This window comes from Pyrus communis, chromosome 9 (genome assembly GCF_041283825.1).
Source record: "Pyrus communis isolate YQ-2024b chromosome 9, ASM4128382v1, whole genome shotgun sequence".
NCBI classification, from domain to species: Eukaryota; Viridiplantae; Streptophyta; class Magnoliopsida; order Rosales; family Rosaceae; genus Pyrus; species Pyrus communis.
In genome coordinates, this window is record NC_142573.1 from 6,209,656 (window position 1) to 6,225,000 (window position 15,345).

The 15,345-nt window shown below is 34.1% G+C and overlaps 1 long non-coding RNA gene across 1 annotated transcript; it reads right to left on the reverse strand.

Annotated features, from left to right (window-relative positions):
• Positions 1-7,694: 7,694 nt before the first annotated feature.
• LOC148694124 (uncharacterized) lies at positions 7,695-10,270 on the reverse strand. The gene is made up of 2 exons (XR_015966351.1): positions 9,841-10,270; positions 7,695-8,436 (listed from the first exon to the last, which is right to left on the reverse strand). It is a non-coding gene; the product is annotated as an uncharacterized LOC148694124 (long non-coding RNA).
• Between the last annotated feature and the right edge of the window lie 5,075 nt (positions 10,271-15,345).

Here is a 15,345-nt window from a genome sequence, read left to right on the forward strand (position 1 = left end):
TTTGATTACAAATAAGATGGGTGTAGAGAATAAATTGGGTGTAAAGAGAAGTTATATGGGTTCATATAAAATTACCCTTATGCATTTGTCATGTGTAAAATCTTTCTCTAATTATATGAGATACTTGATTTGCAGTCGAGGATATTAAACGTTAAACTATTTGATTTGTAAGAGAGTAATTAGAAATATAGACATATCAATGCATAAAACTAAAGTTTTTTTATTTTGACAAGACGATATTTTACATTTGTCGAGCAATCGAACTTGAGTGAAAAAGGCAAACATACTACCCTAAAAACTAGGGTATTGCCTTAGTGTTATGTAGATTAGATACTATTGTTTTTTTTTTTTTCAAATTAAAATGCAAGTTAAAAAATGGTAGGAGGTAACCGAATTAAGACCCTCTCTAGATTTCTTTGTCCGAACCTCACGGATCAAGAGATTTTGATCACTCAACTTCGATCATACAGCTTTTATTAGCGCATCTCACTGTCCCAATTCATAAAAATTAAAAAACTTGAACGATCTCAATATCCTTATCTTTTGAACAGTGAAAATGTCTCAGTCCGCAAACTCTCGACGCAAAGATCTGGAGTTGATCTCTTTGAGGAGGTAACCAATTAAAAAGGAGTCCCACCACTGCACTTTTGTTTTATCCAGGTCCCACCACTCTTAACCCTCTCCTCTTTATTCTTCATCAATGTAGCCCTCCATCTCCCAACTTCCTCATCTTCTTCCACCATGACCCAAGTCATCTGCTATCAAAATGTGATGGTCTCAAATCCCACTAATCTCTTCTAATTGTAAAAAAAGTCAAACTTGTAATTGCATATATTTGAATCAATGAGAATCCCCAGGCTTTAAGCTCATATGCTGCCACAACAATCGGTTTAGCAAATTAAATGTTGGTTTTATTAATTTTCATGTGGGGTTTTATAACTTACAGCTTTAAGATCTTGGATTTCTGTTGGACGGTCCAATTTCAAGGCTTTCTCTTGAGAAATTGAGGACATTTGATTTACATAGATCTCGACATTTAAATTTATCTAATAGTAGTAACTAGTAAGTAAGTTGCTGAAAATTATCACCACTTGAGAATAGTGGAAAAAAATACACCTATAAAGTCAATAGGAAAATGTTGTAACCTGTTACCTGCCATTGCCCTGCTGAAAATACTGATGGGTAGTGAATGCCCATAGTGTCTTGGTGGAGTTTTTTCAATGCCCTCACATATTGGTTTTTAACATTGACATTGTTTATGACTACACACACACATTGTCAATTCCCATAACATATTGAAATTGACTTTGGGGATGCAGGAGATCACATTTTCCAAAAGAGTGCTGTAATTTTTCAATGTGTAATTAATGTATCAGTATTTGCTCTATAAATAGAGCACTCTGTATGCTTTCAAGGTACACAGAGAAAAACATATAGACTAAAAGAAAGAAAGATAAATAACATCATCTATTCCTCCGTCTTTTATTTGTCATCCACTTAAGTTATAATTATGGTGTGGTACTTTATATCTGCCTCATATCTATCACTAAAAAGGTTATCTCTCTAACTTTTACATATTTATAACATGCCCTTTATTTATCATATTTATTTGGATTTTTATCACAAATAGTTCCTGAAATTGATCAACTATATCAAGATGATCTTTAAAATTAGGTGTCGCAAATCAATGTAATTATTTTGTCACAATTTCGTCAAAAATTATGTTATATGATGATGTGGCATGTATATGGATCCCACAAATTTAATTAATTATTATATGTGAATTAAAAATATTTAAATAAAAAAAAACAATTTTTATTTTTATTAAAAAAAAACAATTTTTATTTTTATTAAAAAAAAAATTAAAAAAAAATCACCACCCAATGAGTAAAAATATGGAGAGCTTCAAAGCAGCTTCAACAAACCCAGTTGTCCTTCTATTTCAGCTCTCTCTCTCATTCTTTCCTTTGTTTACCGAATCGCGACCCGCCTCGCCTCCAACTTCCACCGCCAAACGCTTTGATGGGTGTTCACTCCGAACCAATCCTGCTGCCTTTTTGGGCAGATTGAGTGCCTTGATGAGGTTTAATTTCTCATCCTTTATGCGATCATCCCCATTCTCAACCTTAATTTTTCTTCTTTCTGGCCGAGCAATTGCAACGGAACGGATTGGATTGAATTCGACGAGCCAGTACTGTGTCGCTAATGAAGAAGTAGAGGTTTCCATGCAGGCGAGGAGGAAGGGAGTAGCCTACGGCGACGACGACGGGGGGAGGGGGCACTTGGGTCTCAGGCGTTCTAGCAGTCTGTTGTAAATTTATTATTTGTTATTTTTTTTTAACACAAAATAATAATACTTAACTGTTATGATCTTGTATCTCGATCACAATTAGTGATGTAATAGCAGACTAAATATGAGTATTAGAGAGTGATTAGTTATTGCCAGCTGGCAATTTGTTTTAGTGGAAACTTATATATAAGCTCATGCTTTGGATGTAAAAAGTTAGATCAGAATTTTACAAAAGAAATCAATACAAAAAAATATTTATTCACATAATAATATTTAATTAAATTTATGTAACCTATTTATGTGCCACATTAACCCTTAACATAATTTTTAACAGAATTATGGCAGAAGGACCACATTGATTTGCAACAGCTATTTTCAGGAACTATATTGATCGATTTTTAATTTCAGAAATCATCTTAATTGAGTGAGTCAATTTCAAAAATCATTTGTGATAAAAATCCTATTTATTTTATGATAAGTTCCATTTAACGGTAGCAGGCCCTAAAACTACGTTGACTCCCCATGGCTTATTTGGCCCACTTGAGGTTTGACAGCATGAGGGTTTAAGATCATGTCTCCTTCGTATATTGGTTTGACGGAGACCTTTAAAAGGAGAGATCTTTATTTTTATTTTTTTAGGATAAAGTACAAAAAACTACTTCAATTATTGGTGTCACGACACTTTCATACCTCATCTTTTAAAATTGACAATGTCATACCTCATCTTACGAATTTGTGCCAATGTTATACCTTCCGTTAGCCTGCCGTTAATTTGTCAATTAAATGTTGACGTGGCTTGATACAAACCCCACTTTCTATTAAAAAATTAATAAAATAATAAAAAAAAAGTTAAAAAACAAAACCTTTCGTCCCTTCCACCCCCTCGCCCTTCTCTCTCTCCCCATTTTCATCTTCTTCCCTCCTTAATCTTCAATCAAAAAAAAAAATTGAAAACCCATCAACCCCCAACCCCCCTGGAAGAAGAAGAAGGAGAAGAAGAGAAAAAAAACCCCAATCCAGTTCGTCCCCCTCCCCCCCCCCTCCCAATAAAAAAAATCCAACCCCCTGCAACCCAAAAAGAAGAAGGGGGAGGAGGAAGAAGAAGAAGAAGAAAAGAAAAAAAAAACCTAGATCCCGTTCGCCAGACCGATTTGGCAGGTAGAGAACCTGGGTGCAGACAAAATGGGGGGAATGGGTGTGGATTTAAGGAGTGGGGTGTGTAAAGGAGGGAAGAGGGTGGGTGCGAGGGTGGGTGTGGAGGGTGGGTGCGGGTGAAGACAATTGGTTTTTTTTTTTTTTTTTCAGGGTTGCAGCAGATAGGGGCAAGAAGAGGAAAGGAGATGAAGATGGGGGGAGAAGAAAGAGGGCGCGCGAGGGGGGGGTGTTTTGTTTTTTTTTTTGTTTTTTTTTTTTTTTAGGTTGCAGCAGATATGGGGAAGAAGAGGAAAGAATGAGGGCGCGAAGAGGGGAAGTATTGTTATATTAATTTTTTTTTTTTAGTTTTTAATAATTTTTTAATAGAAAGTGGGTCTCAAATCAAGTCACGTCAGCATTTAACTGAGAAATTAACAGAAAAACTGACGGAGGTATGACATTGGCACAAATTCGTAAGATGAGGTATGACATTGTCATTTTAAAAAGATGAGGTATGAAAGTGTCGTGAGACCAATAGTTAAGGTAGTTTTTTGTACTTTACCCTTTTTTTAAATAGGGATTAGTCGTGGGGCTCATATCACAACGAATTTCAACAATCCGAACCGTCTATTTTTTAAGTTAGACCTCGTAGATCATCCTTACAAAATATTAGCCAATTTGGAAATATGTGAGACATTTAATTGAGTTCAAAAAAATTGACGAACATATTGTTCTATAAGAGACAATGAAATTTCATCGTGATAATTAAATAGGCAAATTATTTCGGATTAGATTGAATTTTTTGCAAGGATGATCTATTAATCGACACTTACAAAATAGACGATTCGGATTATTGGATTTCGACGTAGAGTGGGCCACACAACGAGTTCCCATTTTTACCCAAAAATGGGGATCCCTTTGGTAAGGGGCTTGTTGGGTTTGATAGCTTGTTTATGTGTAAGTTGATATGAGTATGTAATAAGTTTATAATTACGACATCTATATATGTGTCACACTGCAATTTTCAAGTAATAAAAAATGATTCATTATATGTATGTAATCAAGATGCGTTCTACTTCTACAATATAATATCATGATAATAATCACAAAAATGTGTAAACTAATTAAATAAAAGTATAAATATTCTTAATTAATTATCTAGTTAAGTCATCATTACCAATTTATTGACCAACTTGACGAATCAAACACAAAATCTAGCAAAAGATTAAAAAAAGTAGTAGATGTTTTGTTTGGAATGAACAAGAGTAACAAGACAGCTACAACAAAAGGGTTTTTGCTTGCAAAAGTTAGCTTTCCAAAAGGAAGAAACTACTGTTTGGCTTTACAAATGGTACTTTGAAAAGAACAATATTTGGCTACTCAAAAATGAGTAAGGATTTCTACTCAAAATTTCTCAAAATTATTTATTGTCAATTTATAGAATCTCGTGTTTTATAATCAGAACCGTTCATATTATAAATCATCCTATAAAAATCACCTATGCAAAAAATAATTAAAACTAAGGTCGTTTAATCATTAAACTCTTTAAAAACAAATGAACGGTATTCGTAAAAGCATTACACACCGTATATGCATTTGCTACAATAGATTGACTAAACGACCTTAATTTTAATTTTTTTTTTTCTTTCACAAAGATGATCTTTACAATGTGATTCATAATATGAACGGTTCTGATCACAAGCACAACACTTCGTAATTAAAACATTAAAAATTTTAAGTATGAGTTTCTACTCATTTTTAAGTAATCAAGTATTGTTCCTCCGAAAATTGTCACACAAATTATTAAGGACCCTGCTGAAAGTGAAAATTTTAAATTAAAAAGGTTAAAAAACTAGCAAAGATGGCCATGATTTTCGCCCAAATTCAAACGTCTGTGCCAAGTGGGACTCGGGGCAAATGGAGCAGAGAAAAGTAGGACTCAATCAAATCATCGAAAATTAAAAGACGGACATGGGTCCTTGCAAACAGCCCCATAAATGATAAATCTAACAGATCTGGCTTGTATCTTCTTCACAAGGGGCCCTTCTACTAGCAGCTGATGCTGTTGATGATGTTTCTCTGACATCAATACAGGGCCAAACTTTACTGCTACTGGAGAGAATTTTTTCATTTTTCATGTCCAACTACCTAATATTAATAATAATACAGAAAAAATTTTTACTGCCGATATTTAGTTCATATTATTGATACTATATTTTGATACTTTAAAATGGTTATGAGTAAAATTCTATATGAAAAGCAAAAGAAGACGTGATATCATCTTATTAAGTAACATGACCTAAGTTCCTTGATTTGGGAGAAGGTCCCGGATACGAGTAGTTGCATTGTAGTATCTTTCTGTCCAAGACACGCCCATAGGAGACCCTTCATTAAGGTCTATCAAATGTGCCCATGTGAGATCTAAATGCTAGAGTCTTGTCTGTGTGTCTTGGGCGGGCAGGTCATGTGACACAATTGTCATACTCAGTACTTCTCCTAGTATTGGCTCTTCAGATCTTTGCTTTTTTTTCTTCTTCTTTTCATTATAAAGGTTTATGGAAACATGTAAAGTGAAAGTACCACTAGTTCACAGTGCCTTTTGTTTCAATATTAGTGATTAGAGGGTTAAAAATGAAAATGATGGTTAGGGTTAAAAATGAAAATGAACGTTTGAAGGCATATCAAGAAGAATGATTGTATGACATAGGTACACCCATCATTGAAATAAAGATAAAATATCTTTAAGTTTTTGTCCACATGTTTTTGTTTTATTGAGAGGGGACGCCACATGTTTGTGTACTCATCTCATGTAAATTGTTCTACATATCAAGAGGCTATAGTAAAAGTTTTATAATGATGAATTGAAAAGTAGGTCAAAATTTTGGATCATATCACATAATAAGATGATATCTAGGAGTGGACACCAAACAAGCCAATTCGAATTATATTGGTCGGTTTGGTCTATTTTGACCAAGGAAAAAGTAAGACAATTTAAACATTGAACTGAACCAATTTACTTTTGGTTTGGTTTGGTTTTTATAGTTTTGAAACCAACCAAAACCTGTTAACTTAGGGTTCTTTCCAGCCCCGACATGCCCGAGGAACACAAGCCCAAAAGAAGGCCAAGGCTCGATAAAGGTAGGAGAATGATCATAAGCGATATGGGAGCACATGGCATCCATATTGCCTATTGGCAACTAGGCCGAGCGTTTTCCCATAAAGTACTTTCTGACTGCCGAGATGCAAGTTGATGCACTGACAACTTTATGCACAAGGTCTCAGAAACAAAAGGACTAGCCTATTCAAACATCAACTCCTGGCCACATGGCGGATATCCAAGAGAGCAGAAACCTATGATAGGACATAAAGGCTGATAGTTATGGCGCTTGGGTGTAGGTTTCCACCAACTCTAGAGCCGAGCAAGGTGCTTGATATTCGTTGTCCCATGAAAGCATGCAAGTGGGCCTGCGCAAATGCAAAGGTAGTGAAAGACTCGAGCCCACAGACCTGGGGCTCATTAAGAGCCTATATAAAGAGCACAAGTACTCCTTAGATGGGCTTGAATGAATTGAGAGAGAAAATATATTGTGTTGAACCGAACATTATTTGTAACTCTATATTCAATATATTCAAGAGACTTATGTATGTAGCCCAGTTTTGAGGAGTGAACCACTTAAATTCTGTTGTCAATTTCATTTTAATTATTAATTTATTTGTTTTACCATGTCAACTTATTATAGGTTATTTAAAGGTTTTACCATACACATATTATTAGTTGTAATGACCATTAATAATTAAAATTTCATATGTTTTTTATTCTTAAGTGGATGTTTAGAAAATTAAAACTCTTCAAATATTGAGCTTTTTTTATTAATGTATTCAATAGGCTTTAAACCGACAAAACCAAATCAATTTTCAGTGGCTTAGTTTGATTCAGTTTTAATAATGATATTAGTCAAAACCGAACCGTTTTCTTTTTTCTATGCAATCGAAGTATAAGATATTGTATCAATAATATGGTGAGTATGTCGGTAGTTATCGATATATGGTAAATTGAGAAAGACCACATGACAAGAAACAACGAAAGTACATTAGTCCTTCCATAAACATGAAATTAGCCTCCAACACATTTTATTACACGTACACATGTGATGTGATCATAGTAAAAGCACGAAAACTCAACAGACAATAATTTCTCAAAATATTATAAACAAGTAAATAAAAAGGTTAGGTTTTACAACCAATTTGTCTGGTAACAAATTGAGAAAACTCATATGTACACTTTTTCTTTCATTCATTACTTAAAATAAAGATCATACACATACAATTACATATACAAACAAGTAAATCACAACACACTCTTTCTTTTTTCTTTTTCTTTTTGATAAATGTTATATAAACAAGGAGACATATATGATCGGCTACATGAAAGTTTCTTTCCATAAACCACACATATGACGACTCGATTGGACGTTTTGTGAGAGATTTGCTTGTTCCTTCGATGATATATCTCCACGAGTATACAACACTGCACACATTGATTCCTTAGACCAGCCGTTGGAGAAACCTTCTAGGTAGAGCTAGAAGTTAGTACTTGGTAATCGACAGGGATGGTGGAAATGTTTAATGCAAAGCCAAGTGAAAGAAAAGGATCGTAGGACCTACTCACATTGCAGTTATGGTTCCCACTTCACCAGCTAGGTTCTGGATCTGAGATTCCTGAAGCCTTTGGACCTTATCGAATTAAAACAATTCTTTCATTGACAGACCTGCATGCATATGTCTGTTTTCTCTCTCCCCAAGTCTCTTTCACTTTTAACGTTTTTAGATTTTTCTGTAATTTCATTTGAAATTTTAGATCAGTTATATTCCTCTAGTGAAAACGAAATTGGTTTAGAACTCAAGGTATATACAAGTGTGAACTGTTCTATCTTATGTGTTCGAGTCAATGGTAACAGCCAAAGTTTGGTACACTTTATACATGCTGGTCCTGCACAATAGGTTTGAACATGCTACAGAAAGCAACAGAAAATCAAAGAATTAGAAAAAGAACAAACTGATTACGAACTCATAATGTTATTCCAAATCGACTACATAACGTGAAAAGAATATTCCTTATCAAACTTAATTCTATTGAGTTACAACATGATATAAACACCTCGTGCATTTTTAGTTACAAGGATAGGAATTGAATCCATTTTGGTTCTTTAGTTTCTAGCGTTTACTGAAAAATAAGTATAAGAATCATTTAACTTCTTAACTTTAATTTCATGTGTTTACTAACACATGTGAATCAGAAAAAAAAGTGTCTGTTTTCTCTTGAAATCCGTAATCAAATACCTAAAAATTGATTACTCACAGTTGATTTGATTCTCTTTTCTTACTTCCCCTATTTTTAAGTTCTCCCGTTCCTTCCTTCTCTCATTTCTTTTAAGTGAGCATGCCCATAATTCAGAAATAAACAATAAAGCAATCTAATCAAAACAGAAAATATGAAAGGACCATAATCCTTATCTCACTAGAAAACATTAAGACAAAATATCAAAAGCTCTAACAAACATGCTTAAAAATAAGCCAAGTGGCTAACTAGTCAATTTTCCCAAATTAAATATTTCTACAATTTTGAAACATTGGTTACATATATGCGTGTGTGTGTTGGATAATATACAAAACTAAGCACAGTGATCATGCGTGTATGATGAGTTGATTACACGATCTTAAAAAATTATACAATTTTGAAGCATTGCTCCTGCTTTAGTGTAATGCGGTACTCACAACACAATTGGAACATTTAGACCATGACATTGTATTTTTTAATAATTAGAAGGTTCCTGCCAGATTTATTTTATTTAACATATGCATAAGCTACTAATTTGAAAATCTCATTTGTGTTAAACTATGAACGTGCTTTCTTCTTTTATTTGTTTTTGAGTTTTGAAAAGATTGGATGGATCTTTAAAAATTTCGTAAGATAATGAGAGAAGGGCATGGCCCGACCTGAGCATCTGCCCTTAGTTTTCTACCTACTCTCTTGAATGACAATCACCTACATCATCATGCTTTTTTCATCATCCTTACAATTTCCAAATAATTCTCTCTCTCTCTCTCTCTCTCTCTCTCTCTCTCTCTCTCACACATATGGTATCAATCAGGAGCAAACCCTAGCGAGCGGGGATGAGCTGATTATATATGCTTGTATATTATAATCATTTCAATTTTCTTTGCCTAATTGATTGCATATACAGAGAAAGTATATGGATCTAATAGGAAGCATGCAAATTAAAGAATATATATAGCAACAATTAAAAGAAAAATTAGCGGTTAAATCATTCAAAGGCTTCTAATAAAACCCTGAGAGAAACAGATGGGACTAGGAATCAAAGAAGGAAGGGGGATAATTTAGATCAACAACATACCATGAATATATGATGTTGAGTTGAAAGGATAGATGGAGAGAGATGCAAGAGGAGATATTGACGCGGCTCAATCAAAATCGCATGGTTAAGTCTCCGATATTAGCCACACGTTCAAATTGAGGCGCGTCAATACCTTCGTTATGAATTCACAACTTTCTCCATCAAAACCTGAAATTGAACCAGACTTTTGCCTCTTTCTTCCTCGGTAACTGCTGAAAAACCCAACTGCAGCTCTCTCTCTCTCTCTCTCAAAAGATGCTTTTATAGACAAAAATCAGTTTGATGCATTTATCTCCTTTCTTCTATTTTGACTTATTAGCTAGCTTTTGGCATCTCGCCCACATCACCTGCTGCCTAAAGGGAAGCAAAAGCCGAAGGCTCATAAAACCCACCTGTTCCAACTCGAAACGATTTTTTGTGTTTATGTACGTATGCCAATTTGGCCATATTTTTTACTCATACATATCCCAAATTTTTATTCTGCTTATCCCTTAACCAGTCAGGGACTCCACGTAGGGCTATTCATTGTTTGTTCTCAAATTGGAGAGATTCTTGCATATAACCGAAATATATTTCGTCAAGTAAATATGGCACTCATTCTGGTGACGAGTGTTGGAAATTTTGAGTAGAAATTTCTTTGTCCCACATTGGCCATTTCCAAAAGGTTTTCTTATTTTATAAGGTTTTGTCCCTTATAGAAAGTTATTGGAATGATAGGCCTGGAGACTAAAATTGGGCTCACCCTTAGGGTTAGGCTTTGGGGTGTACTAATTAATAATTAATATATATATAATTAATATTTATCAAAAGATGGGCATTGGCCCTTGGATTGTTTAATTAATTAATTTTGAATTTGATTAAATTATTTTTGAACAGACTCATCTTTTCAGATGAAGTCTGAAACCAATGAAAAACTGCAGAGAGCACAACACCCCTCTGAAAAGATGTCTCCCAACAGATGCATCCCTTCCTCATACCTGTTGCAAACAGGCATAATCATATTATATATACATTCATCTGCATGGCATTTAGAATACACAGAAAATCACCATTCTTCTTCTACAATCATAAACATCATTTCTGAGAGAACCACACAAAAATTCGCCAGAAGTCAATTTTTCCGATGTTGGAATTCCTGACTTAGATCGTTGAATCCTAGTGAAGCAGACGTCCGTAGAACTACAAGCACTGAGTAGGGACAAAATTTCTGTTTCAAGGACATTGCTACACAAGTCTTGATCTTCAAATTTTCTGTTTAATATTATTTCATTGTTCATACTATGTTCAATATTTATTATTTATTAGCATATACAAGTTTATCACAGATTGTTGACATATATCCAACAATGAGTGCTATATTCACAAGAGATATACTCTCAGATACAGCTAAGTATTTGATGTCAAGTAGGAAAAATACTTTCTTGCAAGTGTGTTTGGAAGTGTTTTTAAAATAACTGAAAACATTTTTTGATGAAAGTGATTTATGCAAATGAATCTTGAAAAAATACTTGAAGTGCTTCCAACTGGTAGAAGCACATAATTGGTGCTTCTTCCAAAATGCACTTCAAGTCCTTATAAAATCCAAGAACCCATTCACCAAAAGCATTTTTAGTCAATTTAAAAGGACTTGCAAACTAGCCGAAATCACACATTTGATGTCAAGGAGGAGAAAAACTTTCTTGCAACTAAGACATTGTCTAATAGCATCACATATTTGATAGATGTTGTTCCATGCTTAAAAAGTGTATTACCCATCCAATAAAATGCTTGTCACGTAGTGTTCATGGTTACAAGAAAAAGTGAAACCATTGTAAAGTAGAGGGTAGTTTGAAGTTGCCCTTCTACCATTGATTCTGATTTTTCTTTTACTATTTATTTTTTGTTCTAGTTTTGATCAAGAGGGAAGAGGGCTGGCCAAGTCTACTGATGCACTCGCCGTGGAATCCCAATTAAGCTGAAAAGAACTCTATGGGATGATCTAGAAGCATATATACAAATTGACAGGAAGAGATCCCTCTGGATCTCTTCCACCAAATCCTAGGGATTCGGAGATCTGGACTCTTGAAATTGGATTCAACGGCTACAATTATTATAGCTTTTAGAGAGGCCCCCTATTTGTAGCCGTTGGATCAAATTTCAAGGGTCCAGATATCTGGATCCCTAGGATTTGGTGGGAGAGATCCGGAGAGGATCTCTTCCCCAAATTGACCAATCAAAATGGAATTAAGAGATTATAATTTTTGAAAAGAGATCATCTCTAGATCCCTTTCCACCAAATCCACCTAGTTTGGGATCCAGGCCGTTGGATTTTGATCCAACGGCTACAGTTATTATAACTTTTAAAAAGCCCTTTGTTTGTAGTCGTTGAATCAAATTTCAATGGCCCAAATTCCAAACTAGGTAAATTTGGTGTAAAGGAATCTGGAGATGATCCCTTTCCATAATTATTTGGTACCGACTACTCAATATTGGACGAACTTTTCCAAGGACTTGGTTCCCACTTACCCAATTAAAGTCTTAAAGCTAAATCCAAGTATGTGATGATTTCTGGAGGTAGGTGAGTAGGTACAACCCCAATATATAATGGAAAATGTTGTCCGAGGGTACAAAATTCCCTGCACTTAGCATCATTGTATCCAACTGGTTAGCTAGACAGCAACATGATCCAACTACCTAGATATATATATATATATATGGTTTGGCAATGCTGTTATAGAGAGCATACAGACATTGTTAGGGTAGTTTAAGCAGACTACGCAAATTAGGTCAATTAACTTTGTTCTGTATATATGTACCCAATTCAGCGTCTTGAGTTATTTGTTACAGCATATCTTGGGACGGATTAAACCAGTAAACTGTGATATTGTGTTCTTATCATGCAATCTAAGGATCTTATATGAGAATCAAATTAGAAAATAAGAAACCATTAGAAAGCATGAGAAAATTCTCAAAATTTAAGATTGAATAATATGAAAGATATGACCCTAACACCATTTAAAGTCTACCTCAACCCTAGACTTGCTAGGAATCCTAATAGAAAACAGAATACGATAATATCAAAATATCAAAATTAGCATTAAAACTTATAATGGTGTTTTAACCTAGTAAACGTTGAAATTCGGATTAAAAAGGTCATATATGTCACCGCATAGAGAATTGCACTTGCCATGTCATTCTCTTTGGAACGGCATCACATGATCTAAATTGGAGCTCGAATCTGTAAGACTTGTACCTTGCTGCCGAAGTGCATTTGTCCAAGCAAATGATCGATTTATTTGAAAAAAGTTAAGGCTTTACCATAAAACCAAATATGAGAAGTATTCTAATTACTTATAAACACATACAAAATAATGAGGGGTGTGTCAAGACTAGAGCAACCGAAGATACTAAGTCATGTTACGCAATTATATGCATTGCTAGAGCCCTTGCTCAAGAAAGCCAATGCCGCCCAGCGAGCCGGGCAAGGGCCCAGTTAGAGTTGTAGGTGTAGTTTCCACTTTCACTCTCGTGCACACCCCTCAGACCTAAGGGGCTAACTCTGCATATAATATTCCTAAGGCACATGCCCTAAGGTTTTTCAGGTTCCTCAATACCTTTATTCCCTCTATTAGAAGTCCACATTACTAAGCTTGGCAAACTAAAATCCCAAAGAATTTATTGATTGAGTGTACAAATTAACTACGGATCCGTTTTCAAGGCGGATTATTCATAAGAAGAAATTGGAATGTTTACTGATATTTGTACAGTTAATTAGTGATTAATTGATTTTCTACGCAAATGTTGGGTGCAACCCAAGAAAATTCGGATTGAATACACCTCCCTAAGTTAGATACCCTGCACTACAATGTGTTCCGACGGCAATCTCCCAAAAATAACTGAGCAAATCAAGAACTTAACCAAATGTTTTAGGAGTTTACATCTGCTGATCTGCTGCATTTATGTACAGTGGGCGTTGTGGCGCGTTGGAGTGGACTAAAACTGGACTACTTTTTCGAATTGCACGGCATGGATTGGACTGCTTTGGGGTTTGGTATGTGTCTTGACCCAAGGCCCATCTTCAAGGCCTCAACACTCTAAATTAGCGTCTCAATATATAGCATGCATTGACTATACAAATGCACCATGGGGCATCAACTTTCACAATACACAACCCAACTAGTTTTCGATTTGGTGGTAATTCTTTTTCAAATGCTAGAAGAAATGTCCTCAAGACATTATTGCCCCAACATCGATTCCCAAATCCACGTGACTAAGCTCGGCAAACTAAAGATCACACGCACGCACTTGTTAACTAACCAATATGGGCTTGCATTCATATTTTCTGGGCATGCCGGCTTGCAGTTTTGTCTCTCTTTTTTGATATGATATTTTCTTAGAGAAATTAGGTTCTCACTTCTCTATTTTTGCAACTCTATTGATTGAAACATTATTCCTTTTCAATTTTTAATCAAGATCCCTTGGTTTTAATAAACATCATTAATTATTTCAATAATAAAATATTTTACATATCAAGATAATTAAATTTTATTTCTAAATTATTCATTTAGTGTTAGAAACATTACATTTGATATATTTATATTTATGGCTAAATTTTGTATTATATATTTTTATTTTTAGTTTGTACCCATTTTAATTTGCAACCCTTTTTTTAAATTGTGCCAATTTTCTATTCAGTTTTAGTTTGTACCCATATATTAATTTATTTTGCGTCCATATTTTTCAAACTTTTATTTGTACTCATATTTTTTTGACCTCTTATTTGTACCCATTTGTCTTTAAAAATGTACCACTTTGCTATATGTAAAATGTACCCTTTTTTTTTTTATATATATATATGAAATGTACCCAATATATACAGCATATCACCTATTTTTGTATAAAATGTATCATATAAAAATCACCAATTTTTTGTATGTAAAATGTCATTAATATAAGTAATGCCAAATCATGGGTTTTATTTAAGTATATTTTTTTAATATTTTCAACAAATTATGGATTTTATTTAAAATCTCATTAATATAAATAACAACAAATATCAAATTTTAATTTAAAAATTTATAATAACCTACACAGGAATACATTATTGCATTAATTTTAGGGACTTCAATAAAAAAATCGAAAACCAACAAGGTTTCAATCAAAGAACGTTTAAATAGGGACTGCATCCAAAGTCATCCTATTTTCTTTTTTACCTAATCCTTTTCGATTTTTTTTTTTTTTTGGCAACTTGTCTTGCAAGTTCTTACCTTTTGGGTTTTATTTTAGAGAGGTTTGATCCTATGTCCCCCTATTTTTCTTGTATTCTATTTTTCAAGAGGGGTAAGATTTATGCCCCCCTCCTTTTTCTTGTATTTTCTTTTTCAAGATGGGTAAGGTTTATGTATCTCTCTTTAATTTCCCTTATTTTGTTTTTCTTGCTTTTTGAAGGATAATGTTTATGCTCCCTGTAACTCAGTGTAACTTTTTTTATATATCAATAAAATTTCCTCTAAAAAACTAAAAAGA